Source organism: Mytilus edulis, chromosome 11, assembly GCF_963676685.1.
Source record: "Mytilus edulis chromosome 11, xbMytEdul2.2, whole genome shotgun sequence".
NCBI lineage: Eukaryota > Metazoa > Mollusca > Bivalvia > Mytilida > Mytilidae > Mytilus > Mytilus edulis.
The window spans coordinates 12,114,720-12,130,587 of record NC_092354.1 but is presented as its reverse complement, the minus strand read 5'-3'; the positions used below and the strand labels follow the sequence as shown (position 1 = coordinate 12,130,587).

The 15,868-nt window shown below is 31.0% G+C and overlaps 1 long non-coding RNA gene across 1 annotated transcript; it reads left to right on the top strand.

The window, feature by feature from the left end:
• Positions 1–14,974: 14,974 nt before the first annotated feature.
• On the top strand, positions 14,975–15,538 carry LOC139495143 (uncharacterized). The gene is made up of 2 exons (XR_011657270.1): positions 14,975–15,129; positions 15,194–15,538. It is a non-coding gene; the product is annotated as an uncharacterized lncRNA (long non-coding RNA).
• The last annotated feature ends 330 nt before the right edge of the window (positions 15,539–15,868 follow it).

The window sequence follows — 15,868 nt, the reverse complement described above, 5'->3', positions numbered from 1 at the left end:
AAAATAACGATAAAAATATCATCGCAATGAAAAAAAAATCCTTTCGTCTTACTGAATACTATTTCTTTTCTGAGCACTGTACACAGCTACTTTTGCCTAGGTACTATTTCTGTACCAAAAATATTTAGTACTGGAAATCTACTTTTAATATTCTGTACTATGTTGTTACTTTAAAATTATTGTTATATATAGGTACCTATATTTTACAGTACTTGATTTGTACTTGTTTAAGTACTAGAGGTTTTTGGTTACACCGTAATATTTTCTGCATTTTGAAAGTTTGTCTATTTCAAATCACTTAAAGTTATAATTTCAAAACATGGAATATTGTTATTATTATTTCAGTTCCAAAACTTTAGGTACAAGTCTAGTACTGTAAAATACAGGTACTTAATTATTACAATAATTTTGAAGTAAAGAAATAGTACAAAATATTAAAAGTAAATTTCCAGTAATACACATTTTAAAAAAAGTACAGAAATAGTACCTATGCAAAAGTAGCTGTGTAGAGTGACATGAATAATCATTTCTAGAAACTAAGGGCGCACGTGCCCGTTGTCAATAGATTAACAACATAGTTATTGGTAAAATAGCGATAAACAGATTATCATTGGTCATCTGGACTCGATTGTTTTTCTCACTTTCGTTAAACGGGCTCCAGCGAAAAAATCAATCTCGTTGAGATGATCATCAAAAATCGATGAGGAATACTAAAAGAAGAAATACTAGCTTATGATGATACTGCATCTATGTTTCGCATAAAATAAAGCATGTCTCGGAGTTTTTATGACGTCTTTACACATTTTTTTTTGTGTGTGTTTTGATTCATACTTTAATCTTGGTAAACATTTCTTTTAAATATTTGTAACTAATTTTAAACCGTCTTTAAGTCTCGGTTATTGTATAGAAAGGTATATACTATGAAAATTAGAGCGAGGGGCTTTGCCCCAAGCTCTTATTTTCATAGTATATACCTTTCTATACAATATCCAATTTAGCACATATTTACAACTTGAGTAATCCTGTAAATAGTCTATTGATATGTTTTGGCTGACTGGATGTAGCTCATTTACGTAGTTTTGTAAATCTACTCACTATAATATCTTTGTAAAAATGGGATTTCAAAAGGCCCTTGACTTTAGAATGTAAGGAAGGTAGCTGCTGGTGTAAGTATGTTTATTGATATGAACGAAGCGTTGGTTTACTATACATGTACTTATTTACATGGTAAGATGACAAAATGAATTGACCAAGAGCAGACAATTCTTAAATTGCAGTGAAAGCTTTACATTCTTGAAAACATTTTTTTTATTTCACATAAAACCTAAAACTATCACAAACAGTTGGATCCCCCTCCCACATCTTTGGTTGAAACACCTTTTAAAAATGGCTGGATTTGCCCCTGGTATGTACCCATAGGTAGTCTAGTGGATAGTTTATATGCATGAAATATTTGTCACTGGACATTAGGCAACCAATTATCGACCAATTTATGACTAAATATATTATATTGCTTCATTAATAATTTCCCTTCAAAAGATTCATGGTTGACTCTTTTTGTGTACAAAGTAATGACATGGAAGATAAAGGATTACAAATTTTAGATTGAGTTGTACTTTAATCAAGGTATAAAGCACCGTTATTATTACTCTTTATTTAAATGAAAGAAACTTTTTTAATTGTCAAAACAAAATTTAGATCAAAAGATTGATTAGTAGGATGTTAAAAATCTGTTTGAAAACTAATTACAAACTATTTAGTTAAATTTGGAACACATCATTTATTTCAAAATAGCCAGTAGCAATTTTTGTTCTAATATCTTGATTACAATACAATGAAATACCCTTGTGGTCATTCATGCGTAGTTACTTAGTACACGGAAAAAGTATGTACTATGAAAATTAGAAGGCAAATTCAAGCAATTTGATTGGACGAGAAGTTGTAAGTATGTGCTAAGTTACTGAAAATCATTGTTGTTTGGTACTCAAAATGCCTTAAGACTTTTGTTAGTTGTTAGTAGTGTTTAAGCTTATCACCTATCTGATGAGTTAAAATATTTAAAATCGCTATTCACAGTTCATTCTCATGTTGTAGTGGGGTTCTGGTCAGTGAGGGACGGCTTGTACCGCGCAAGCACATTCATGTTTAATTTCCCCATATTGTATATGTCCCATGTGACCAGGAACTTGTGACTCAGTGGTTGGTTGTTAGTTGCTGCATACCATACTCATTTTTATAATTTGTCATGTTTTCAACAGGCCATTCCTATTTTGGATTGTTTCATATTTTGAATATCGTAAATCATTTAAAATTGGTCTGAACGGCGTCGGTATAGGTTACTGTTAAAAGATTTATGGTGACCTTTCATTCCTTTTATCGGTAATTTGTGCATTTTTCCTTTGATGTTAATGGCAGTATCAGTAGACTGGTCGTGATCATAAAATTTTTGGAAAAGTTTGCAATTGACATGTGCGAATGCATTGCGTCAGGATCTACTTTCCCTTTCATACACACATTCGCGCGTGATTCTTTTCGCACGATTTTTTTAGTGAATCAATGAAACACTCGTCATTCTTTGTTAAGCCTTTTTGAACGATTGCGTAAAATTTGAAAAGAAAATGTACGAAAACTCCAATAAACTCGAAATATTTGCGTTATCTGCAGAATTATTTACTATTAACAATGAGGTCGTACTAAAAGAGAGACGAAAGATACCAAAGGGACAGTCAAACTCATAAATCGAAAATAAACTGACAACGCCATGGCTAAAAATGAAAAAGACAAACAGACAAACAATAGCACAAATGACACAACATAGAAAACTAAAGAATAAACAACACGAACCCAGGTGCTCCGGAAGGATAAACAGATCCTGCTCCATATGTGGCACCCGTCGTGTTGCGTATGTGATAACAAATCCGGTATATAGTCTAATTCGGTAGGTCACATTCATGAAAGGGAAGAGGATTGTAGTTACGACGTAAGAAACATATCGGATATCATTTGTGAAACGGTTATTCCATAACGGTCAACCAACTGGTGATGGCGTCCGTAAAATTTACGAAGGGATGATTTCAACTTCACCATTTGGAACTCTTGGTTTAATAGCTTCCTTGTGAGCAGTAACCCTCTATCAAGAAAATCATGATAGGAAATGCAAGCACGGGACTATCGTATCAATTGGGAGATATATACCCCGTATGCAGGTGCTGCTGGAATGTTGCTACCTAGAAATGGAAAGTTCACAATTGGAAAGCTGAAATCATCTCTTTTGTCGTAAAGTTTTGTTTTCCCTATCGTCTATACTATGTCGATCAGAGTTTAATTATTCATTCATAGTCTATTCCTATGTGTCTTCTTTTTCTGTTTTTTGAGAAGTATTTATTTTTAAAACCTGTTCAGTCACTGTAAAGTGTTACATTTCATATTTAAACGCAACACATAAATAGTGACCAAAAAAGTTCCGCTATCGCATTCCGAGCCGATCGAAAAAGAAAAACCCAACATTTTCGACATATTTGTGAGACAATCTGACAAATATAAAGAAGATGTGGTATCATTGTCAATATATTCACATAGACCAAAGAACAAATTCCAAGATAAATGTTAAAGAATGAATGGCCTGGGGCCAAATCTAGAAAACGTTTGGAGTGGAACAGTTACAGGTACAAAGTAAACATTAACCATAAATAGTCTTTGTAGCAGCTGAAATAATTTTGAAGTCGACAAAAAATGAGCTTGTTCAGATTCGTTGCCTCTTGTCTGCATTAATAAATGCCTGTTTACACGGTGCTTTCCAAAAATGATTTGAAATCAATGTGAGATTCGTCAGGATGAACGCTGAGCGTATGTCAGACTAAGATAGACGGATAAGCCAGAGAATTTAACCTAAACTTCTAAAACAATAACAAATCTACTGATTCATATCGTATCATTCTGTGCTTTGTGAAAAATAAAAATGAAATGACTTACCAGTTATATTTGAAATTGTTAAAGTGTCAAAAGCAAAATTAATGAAACGCATGCAATATTTTCTTTTCAATATTTTGTGCAAGAGAACGCCATGTTTACTGCATTGTGACAAAATTTCAAATGACGTAATGCGGCCTGTGACGTCAAATGTGATTCGCCTTGATTCGACGCAATAAAATAGTTTGTTTGTTATTTGCTCTATTATTGTGGTTATTTTTTTTTTCGTAATTACCGATAAACAGAATAAAGGACTTTCGGGCTCACTTGATATTTCACAGTGATAAAGTCAGTATCAAAAACAAAATGTCCTTTATTCTATATATATATCTACTTTATTTGAACTCTGTTAAATATATGTTCATAAGTAATGATATAATTACTCATTTTCCTGATAATGAAAATTAATTTCTCAAGAAACTGATCTGATAAATAGAAAATTACGCAAATTATAATGCATGCAGTTAGAAGTATTACTCATTGAGGTATTGATATCGATATTATAAAACAAAAGTAATCGAGCATTTCATATATTTGTCATATTATCAGGGAATACGCTGTATCAATGATCATTACGAGATGTAAATGTTATGTGCGAATTTCAGGTACCAAAAAAAACCATCAACATTAATTTGACCTAAAATGAGAAGATTTAAAGGTTTTAATCATTTATATATACAAGTTTAGCCTTTTTCAACTGATTTTTATAGGTCGTGCGTTCTTATATTGTAATGTTACAATACTGTCCCACGTAAGGGGAGGTTTGGAATCCGCTAACGTGTTTAACCCCGCCACAGTCTGAATGAATGTGCCTGTCCCAAGTCAGAAGCATGTAATGTAATGATCGTCGCACCAAAAAGAATTAAACTTCTTATAAGTATCAATTTGGTATGCCCTTGTTATTTTTTGTTTTGTGCAGTATATGTATTTGTTCAAAATTTATTGAATAAACATGATAAACTAATTGTTACGTTCACACTGTAGCTAAGTATATATCACAAGTTATCCGTCTTATTACAAAGGAGATCTGATATGATTGCAAATTTCAAGGCTACACATGTACCTATCACAGTTCTCTTTACGCCATAATCATTGTGACGTATGGGAAAAATTCTCTGTTGTCATATTCTGACTTTTACACAAACCAAGTGATGAAGATAAACAGTGCTTCTATTTCCCAAGGTTTTGAAGAAACTGCTATGGAACACAATAAAAATCAGCGGACGTAGTATGATTGTAATAAGACAACTCTAGATCTCCATTAAGAGACCAACCAATGTAAAAGTTTAAAGCAATAGGTATAGCCTTCAATAAAGAACTAAACCAATCTGCATATCATATTTGATTTTGCAAAAACCAAGAGCATGCTTATTTGTAGATTTTGTCACTATTAAGTATATACGTGCATGAACTAATGTATTCGCTTGGTGTCCGTCCTCTAACTAAAATTTCAATGAAAATTCGCAGTTTGAGCGCTTATCATTATGCTTATATTGAATTTCATTAAAAAAAATGTCAAATTCACAAAATATTGCAAAACAAATATATATATTCCCAGTCAGTATGTAATACTAAAAGTGTAAAATATATTTTTGACCAAATTTTGTTTAGTTGAACAGTCCTGCCTGGTGTTCTCTGACAATGCCAGAGAAAACCAGGCAGAACTTGGAGATTTTGTTCAACAACCTTTTTTCGGATAAATGTGTTTTTGTATTGTATGTACCTTGTTATGTTGGGAAATGACATTTTCATTATGGTTTATTATGTTTAAAAAAATTAATTTGATTTTACAGTAAATTTGACTGCTTATATAGGGAAATACGGGTATTAATTTCTCAACAACAACAGGCTTCGATATAACAATTGATATACATTCTAAAAGATGACCACGAATATAGCAGGAATGATAAGAACATCTCTGGTATCTGTTGATATGTAAATGTTATAATGCAGAAAACTGTCTGGAAATATCAGTTTATTTTTGACATATTGGTGTTTAGACATACCAAAAGTGATGCTCTTCAATATAAAAACCGATAAAGGTTGTAATGTTTTGATGGAAAAATGAATTTCTGTTGTATATTTTTATACAAAATTGAACATTTTGATACGATTTAACAAAAGTATATAACTTTGTGATGTTGGGAAAAGTTTCCCTCAGGAGATTGTACGGCTGATGATTAATTCCTAGACACATTGTTAGAGGCAGTTACAAATTCTGTACAGGAATGAAGATCATTTATAAGACTGAAATTATTGTATTATTTGCTGGAAATGTGGAATATGAGGAATTTAAAGCCATCCGTGAGTAGTTTTTGATGAGTCAGCTGGAAATCATACAGTTTGCTACCATCTTAAAACAGTACATGGTATATCATGGACACCAAAGAAAGATCTAAATCTAAATGTCATATATAATTTTGGGCATCTTGAAAAGTGGAAAGGCGGATCACTTTGAAGCAGATAATAGTTATAGTGTATAAAAGAATTCTTTGCAATAGTTATACCAATTGGAACAGGTAATAGTTTAAATTATGGAAGTTTGAAATTATTTCTGGGATAAATTGATACAAAAAGGCATCAATCAAAGCATTCAGAAGATTAAATGAATTTTACTTAACATACTTTTCAAAATGTCTTTTTAATTTAAATGGAATCAAATTCAGAGGCGGATTTAGGTGGGGGCCTTTTTGGGAAAAAATTTGGTTGCTTATATAGGAAATCTCTGACGCGTGAATGGAGCGGGCCCCCTCTTAGGCAGTAAGTGGGCCCCCACTTATGAAAATTTCTGGATCCGCCAGTGAAATCAAATTCCTGTGAGAATTTTCCAGACACAGTGTTGTTTGATGCTGCTTTATTTTGAAAATTAGAAGTCATTTACCAATTACAATGTTTTCCCAACTGACAATCATGAGGCCTGTTCAATTATTTCAATAAATTTCCCCTCTACCCCATTTTTGAGTTACAGTGGGAAATTATTATCTGCAAGTGTATGATCTGTGCTGAATGCAATTTTATACATTTTAATTCATCATGTTGAACATGTTGAATTTGTTCAAACATTATCATGATTATTTGAATAGAATAATAATATAAAATTAAAAAAATTAAAACTATCAGACTAAAAAATTACAAAAAATAAGAAGATGTGGTATGATCAGGATGATTGCCAATGAGAAAATCACATGCACAAGTATCCTTCATATACACAACAGACCATATATACATGTTTGTCACCTTATTATGCTTATCATTAATATGGACATGTACATGTACACAAATGAATGTAAGCAACTACAAATGAATACATTTGTATATACATATAGAATAGATTCATGTATAAGAAGATGTGGTATGAGTGTCAATGAGACAACTCTCAATCCAAGTCACAATTTATAAAAGTAGAGACAATCTTACAGTTATCAGGATAGTCATATATGTTTATGTCAGATATACATGTAAACAGTAAGCTTAATTTATTAAAAAGCAGGAGCAATTGTTGCTTTTTAAATTATAATTTCCAAATTCAATTCAAAGAATAACTGATCACCTTATAATCTGTTATTTCTTTTAAACAGATAAAGATACATCAGATGACAGACTTACATGTAGAGGAGCCTATTATTAGAGAAATTGATCAATTTGATTTTGAAGTTAACCTTCTGCATCTATACTATTAAACGAGAAGACCTCATTTTGTGTGTCGCTTCTCCCCCTTCCACAATAAATTAATCATCATGCCTCTGTGTCCTATAGGTTACATGCATAGTCGTATTTGTCATTCATTCTTATGATTATTCAGATTGAGTTATTTTGGGAGAAAAACGACAAAAATGTTATCCGAATATTGTTGCCGTCATCAGACTGACTTTTAGTCTAGATAAGACTTCCGGTTTCGAAACATACACAAGTACAACAAATCGTATGATAGATAACAAAAATGAAAAATAAATAAGCCCATTAGAGCGTTCTATATATCATGGTTTTTAGATCGCAAGAACCACAACTGTTATACCGCCTTAGAGACGACAATTATTTTTTCGCGTTTATCTACATGTAAACTACGATTATACTATTAAAATATATAGAAACTTACTGTTTTCTTTGAAATGTTTACTATTTAAGGGGTTATACCCGCTACATATATATTGAAATAAGTAAAAGATGTAGAAACAAGAATGTGTCCTTCGTACAGGGATGCCAAATCGGCACTATCATTTTCTATGTTCAAAGGACCGTGAAATGGAGTGAAATCCCTAATATGGCATTAAAATTAGAAAGATCATACCAAAGGGAGCATATTTAATAAGTTTCGAGTTGATTGGTCTTCAACTTCATCAATAACTACCTCGACCAAAAACTTTAACCTGAAGCGGGACAGACGGACGGACGAACGAACGAATGAACGGACGCACAGACTAGAAAACATAATGCCCATTAAAGGAGCATACAAATTAATTGTTAAAAGTGAAAGTAGTTATTTGGTCAAAATGAAAGTAGGGTAGAGAAGAGGGATCGGGTGTTTTTAACCTCGGGATTTCGGGATTGACCCTTACGGGATCCGGGAAATTTTTTTTTAAATTTCGGGACGCCGGGATAAGAATTTCTTGAAATTTGGCACCTCGGAATTGCATGTTTTTAAGCCCGGGATTTCGGGATCAGGACCCCTCCGACCACCCCTTAAATTAGCCTTTGTTCAAATCTTACCATTGGCATGTTAATAGGGCTCTCAAAAGAAAAAGCACTGATGAATTGTCCTGGAAGCATATTCTATTAGAATAATAGTGATCTATTATAAGCAGTTACATTTATTTCATGTTTGAAGCTGTGCAAATTTTTTATTGAATTAGACTTTTACAAAAAAAAGGGCATTATAGCAAAGGAGAAGAATAATTGTGGTCTGAGGCAAGAAATATGAAAATAATTGAATTTAACAGAAAGGATACAAATAAAATCTTTTACAAAAATTCATCCTACAACAGTTTACAAGCTGTATATATATATGCCCGCGATTTCGCGGGTGTGTTCTAGTTTATATGAAAATTCCAAAGTGAGTACCGGTATCTCTTAAAGAACATTTTTTACATGTTTATCTTTATTTAGATAACGTACCATATAAGATATTTAGTATGTGAAATCTTAAATACAACAATTGAACTGTTACACATTATTAGATGACTAGTTTCAGCTTAATTTAAAACAAATAAAACAAAGATAACCCGCACAAAAAAATTAATGAGACCATGTACTCCAGATATGTCAGAAGGGTTTTAATCTCCCACTACAAATGTATATGAAGTCCTGAATGTGAAATCCTCTAAAAAATTATATTACACTTCAAATATGTGTACTTGAATAATGTTATACTATTTACATGATATACATATATATAATATTCAATTTCATCTTATTTAATATAATTAATTGAAAACATTTTCAAGCAAAAAACTGATGTTTAAATGTATAGCTTGACTATACCTTTAAATTTTTTTTCAGGTAGCTGAGCTAAAAGAAAACACACATGAAACTGTAACCAGTTTGGGACACTCAAAGTGACCAGCAGAACATTTCAATACCTGTTAAGTTTTTTTATGTATATGTTTGACTTTTGGTGATATTTCGGCAGTTACAATGTACTTCAGTAATTGAGAAACCTCAATATTGAAAATGTCAATTTTGATATAGAGGACAATTTTAAAACAATCAATTTTATTGTTTATGGATCTGTATCTTATAAAAGCTTACTGCCTGGGTGTTTGAAAGAATATTTCAAATTTTTCTGAAACTATTTAGATATTTATCATGTTTCATGTGTTTATAAGAAAATATTTATATACACAACAGCCTGTGTGGATTTTGCTTTTTCCACTTTCCACGGTGGGCACTCTATCTATAATCTCTGTTTTTGTAAAAATATTGATTACAAATAATTTTCTGATGTTTGTAATTGATTGTACTTGCAAGTCTTTTGATTACACAAAAGAAATTGCATGGCCACTCCTATGGGTGGGCAGAGTTGACAAGCTAGAAATTTTGCCCACCTGGTGCCCACTCCCAATGTGGACAATACAAAATCCACCTGAGCTGTAGTGTATATCATTTATGTTAAGCAGTGGTGTATATGAATTTAAAAAAGTTGTATATGTGTTAATTGATAAAAAAAATCCAAATTATTACAGAGTGACGGAAAATTGGATCAATTTATATAAAAAAAAAATCTGTTAAAAGGGAAAAAAAGTCAAAAGTTGTATTTTTCAAAATAATTGTGTTGATATTTCTGTGTCGTTTTTTTTTCATTTGCATATTTATATTTCAGTTTATTACATCATATAATGAAGAAAAATATTTGATAATAAGAAAGGTTTGGCTGTCGAATAAAACATAGTTGTAACTGACATTTTTAATCGTTTTTATGTAAACTTAAAAAAAAAAATTATGTTCATTATACATTGTGATACAAGATTGCATGTTTTACATTTATACTTATAATCAAGATACATGTACAGTTCCTATTATTTTATCGTACTGGTGGTTCATTTACATTTACTGTCTAAAGATGTGTGTGTGTATGTCTATGATAAAAACTCACACATAGTGCAGTGTGCACGAAGGATTTTTGGCCCGAGTAGTTACTTTGAATTTCTTTGAATACAAATTAATTGTTATCTTTATACTATTCCAAATCAGTTATTTATTTCAATTATTTTTTTCTTTTTTAGTGTTTTTCTGTATTTCTTTTAACAGAATACACAAAGGTTCAAACGATAGATACTGTTTATAGAAGATTTATTAAAAAAAGGTGATCATGTATTTCCAGAGTTTTGTTTGCAATCATCTATTTATTTCATGAACTGGGTTGTCCCTTAAACAGATAAACAGTATCCGAAAATAGCTCAACATTTTGTATTGTCAGCATAGCTACTTAAAATATATTAATATTGTTAAATGCTGCATTCCAATTTATTTTTTAAACAAACATTGTTGGCGATTGTAAATGTGAAAGACATCATATGAAGCGGGGATTGATATCATAACCTAATCAATGTTTTTATAATAGTTCACGAAAAGTACACTTAGTTTAAGTCTAGGACAGCTTCCGAAGCAGGAAATAAGGTTACTTAAGTTTACATTACACAACATCCTCTTTCTTTTTACAAAATAGTTGTTTCATTTTAAAGTTTTAAACACGAAAAATAAAATAAATTTCCTTTCTTGTGAGACGTTAAAAAATGGTACACGAGCCTTATATAGAAGACCATAGATGGATTACTAGTATTTACTGTTTAAGATTATTGAGTTCAATGCATTATGAAAAAAAAGATTAGAGCCACTCTCATTAAAACAAAAACAAAAATATTGCCAAAAAAAATTGTCATATTGAAACTCGGTACATTTTTTTTTCGAGAAAAATGGTTGATTAAACTTTATTCTAAACCTTCTATGTGAATGACAATTGAAAATAAAGAACAATAAGCAAACAAAAAAACGTATACAATAAATGCCTGAACATGTCTCCTGTTGTAAACCGTCTCGAGGTTCAAACACCTGGACTGAAATAAATTTGACTAGTTTAATCTTTTTAAAATTTTAATAGAATATTTACTTTGACCCTTTGACAAAAATATGAACATTTAAAAAAAAACTTGAAAAACACACTTCCTAGGAACAATTTCTTTGAGCAGTTGGTCAAACACTAATTTTGATCACTGAGGAGCTTATTATTTCCTTAACAATACAACGTGATTAAAACGTTAAGTTGGTTTTTAAAGAGTCTCACTGTAGTGTCAGTTACCACCTAAAGTTCATTGAAAACTTTGTTAACAAATTAAACTACAAAAGTGACAGCGCTTAATTAGGTTCCCTAGCTAAATACCTAGCTACGTTCGACCGTGTAATGATTCCCTATACTAAGCGATTTATCGTTCTCTAGAAAAATCCACAATTTAAAGGACTGACGCCCAACATAGTTTTTTTTCTAATACGATTTACCCTGTCTGTGTCCCGATAAAAGTTAATCCTCTACATTTACCCATTGAAACAACTGCTATTTTAATGATGTTAAATTTAATTCATGAATAGGCAATTGGTGTTTATGTAGGTTATGAATAGATTAGTGAGAACGCTTGTTTTTACTTATTTTAACTTTGAGTATAACATAAAGCGTATTTCATTTTATTGCAAACATATTCAGAAAATAAGAGCTGGTGTTTCATTTAAATTTATTGTCTTAATAGGCCGTACGGTGACCTATAGTTGTTAATCTCTTTGTCATTTTGGTCTTTTGTGGATAGTTGTCTCATTGGCAATTATACCACATCATTTTTTTATAAAGATGTTTGTGTATTTCTAATTTCAAAAGTCACCGATATAGCACTGTGCATTAAAGATTTTAGTTCGGTACAGTAACTTATTTCTGATGGAAGAAATAAATTGTGATCTTTTTAATGCACCAAATCGATTTTGTATTTCATTTCTTTTTGTTTTTGTTTTTAATGTTGTCCGGTGTTTCCTTTAACAGTTCATATATAAGTTGAAACGTATGAAACTGTTTTTAGAAATATCAGGCATTTTATACCAATAAAGGTAACCATGTATTTTCAGAGCATGGTGTGCAATCATCTACACATTTTGTATTGTTAGCATGGCCACGTAAAATATAATAATATTATTAAATAGTGCATTACAAGTTATTTTTTAAACACTCATAGTTGGCGATTTAATGTGATAAAGACATTATATGATGCGGAGGTTGATATCCTGCCCTAATCAATGTTGTTATATAATAGTTCACGAAAATTACACGTAGGTCAAGTCTAGGGCAGCATCCGAACTAGGAAATAGCGATAAACAAATTAAACATGACACTACATCCTCTCTTTTTTTTTACAAAATGTTTGTTTTCAATTTGTAGATTTATACAGGAATATTCAAATATTTTTTTTTCTAAGACGTAAAAACTGATACTTAAGCCTTATATACAAGACCATAATAAGTATTTGGGATTATTTAGTTTGAAAAACATTTCTTTTATACTTACAATGCAGTATTTGAAAAAAATATTATAGTCACTTTTTATAAACATAAAAACAAAATATAACACATAGAACAACTTGCAATATTCCTAACTCGGTACATCATTTTTCGTGGATATAGTAGATTAAACCTAGTTTAATTGTTATCTAAACATTCTAAGTTAACTGTAAATAAAAAACAATGAGCATACAAACATTAAACGTATACAATAATTACAATAAAACTGATAAACGTATTTGATTATTAAAAATATAACATCGCTATTGACAATTTTTGATATATGAAACATATGATCTTGCATTTTTGTTAACAAATTGGTCATGCGTATTAAGCTCAAATCAAAGACATTTAATTCTTGAATGTATAAATAATAAGTTGCTTGGATGCTTTTAGAAAATATTTAAGCCTTAGACATTGTAGGTATACCAAAACCATATAGTTTGTGCATCTTACAAATTACTTATTTAAAATGATATTTTTTTATGAATTTTTGAAATTCAGAAACACAGTTAACTAAGACAGTTATATATCCTTGGGGACATATTGATAATTACTAATAAAGATAATAAAAATGCACTGCAATACAAAATAAAGGCAACAGTAGTATACCGCTGTTCAAAACTCATAAATCCATGGACAAAAAACAAAATCGGGATAACAAACCAAAACCGAGGGAAACGCATTAAATATAAGAGGAGAACAACGACATAACACTAAAATGTAACACATATAGACAAAATCCCACGAGAATAACAAATATAACATATATATATAACATCAAAACCAAATACATGAATTTGGGATAGACAAGTACCGTGACACGTCTTATCGCAATGTGAATTTACACTCAAAAATAAGAGAAAACAAACGACACAACGTTATAATGTAACACACACAGAAACGAACTATAATATAACAATGATATACAAGTCAGATCATATGTCTTTGTAGATCATATGAATTCGTAGTATGCGTTCTTTTCAAATGTGTGTTGTAACGTCACAATGAGTTCTTAAGGTGTAATACCACCATTTTCCCCCAATTAGTCTTTTTGTTTTTGCACTTTTGTTGCAAAATTTATCCTCTTCCAAATGAACAAATACTTGGCATGAGAGAACAATAAAGAACAATAAGCATACAACATTAAACGTATACAATACTTACAAAAAAAACTGATCAACGTATTTGATTATTAAATATTGACAATTTTTGATATATGAAACATATGATCTTGCATTTTTGTTAACAAATTGGTCATGCGTATTAAGCTCAAATCAAAGACATGTATAAATATTAATGTTTACAACCGGATGTGCCGCGCTGTGATTTTTGAAATAACACTTTTAATGACTGAAAACCCATGAGAGTAAGGTATGTTCATAAATACATCAAATAAAGAAAGTGCTGAATATGTAAGAACTCATCGTGATGTGATCGACAAAGTTCTTACGGATTGGAAAAAGAATGGAAATATTATATGAATGTTATGAACTGCAAAAGAAAACTTTATGGATAAAAGAAGTAGATTATTCAGTAATAATTAATCTTTTGTAGTAGAATTATTGATTTATTTTCATTTCAAACGGAACTCAAATATGAAAAACATATTTCACAATGTTTCAAACGCTATTCAACTTTAGTACTGTACATAGTGATAGTTGGAAGTATTCATTGTACTCTGTACTTTAATGTCAAATTTAATACTCTACAATCTGATTAAATAAAGTTGCAAATAAATTCAAAATATATTTTTAAATAAATCATTGATTATTTTTTGGGTGTAAACAAACAATATTTGAAAAATCGTCACAATACATGTATATGGGAACGAAATTCCGACAAGGAAACTGGTATCCTGATTTTGTTTTTAACAAGTTCATTAAACCTATGATTCATACGGTGTTTGTAGATGTATATTTCCGACAAACCGGTATCCTCATCATCTCATATAAATGTACATTACTGCAGTTTTAACATTGTATGTCTAGGTTGCATACGTAGATGTTGTTCATTAACGAGTATTTTTGAAACATAACTATGTCACTATATGGTTTGACAGCACTGATTGGTTTGTTTGTTGGTATAACCTATGGGAGTGATAAAATGATTTACGACATCTCTGCACAGGTAGGTTTGTTGGTATTACATTTAAAGTGAGATAGAATAATTTACGACATCTCTGCACAGGTAGGTTTGTTGTTGATATGTACTGAGATCACGCGAGGTCCCACGAGAGATTGTAGATGGCCAGCAGGGATGAATATGCAAGTGGATCAAGTCGCAGCTGGAGGGAAGATAGCAGCATACAAAATCCGATGGTTTAGTGGTACCTGGAGTGGTTGGTTCGTTCCAGGGTACAATGACATTGACTGGAAAATCAACGTTGGCAGCAGAAGCTGTTCAATGCCATACAAAGCCAACAGTCTCAGACGAGTGTGGTCTTACTTCTTCGATCACACACACAAATATATTGTGTGCAAAGCTTAGAAATGCTTGACAGAAGATCCATTTCAATATAAACTATAGATGTAATAAATGAGTTTGTGTTATTTATTTACAAAACCAGTCATGTAAAATGTTTTATATCTATTTTCAGTTTTTAGACATCTTTGCAAATACAAATCTGACCTCAACTAATGTAAAATGTTTGTAAGAAATAAATCGAAGCTTTGTATTGTTCTTTTGTATAGTTTTTATAAAACTCCTTTGATGAAAAGCACTAGCTCTGTGATAATATAATATATAGTATTTTTTAAACTCTGTGTACATTAAAACAACTATGGTTTTATGATAAATGACAATATCAACCTGGCATATAGTGTCAATACCAGTGGTATTGTATTTCATTATTTGAACTTTAATAAAG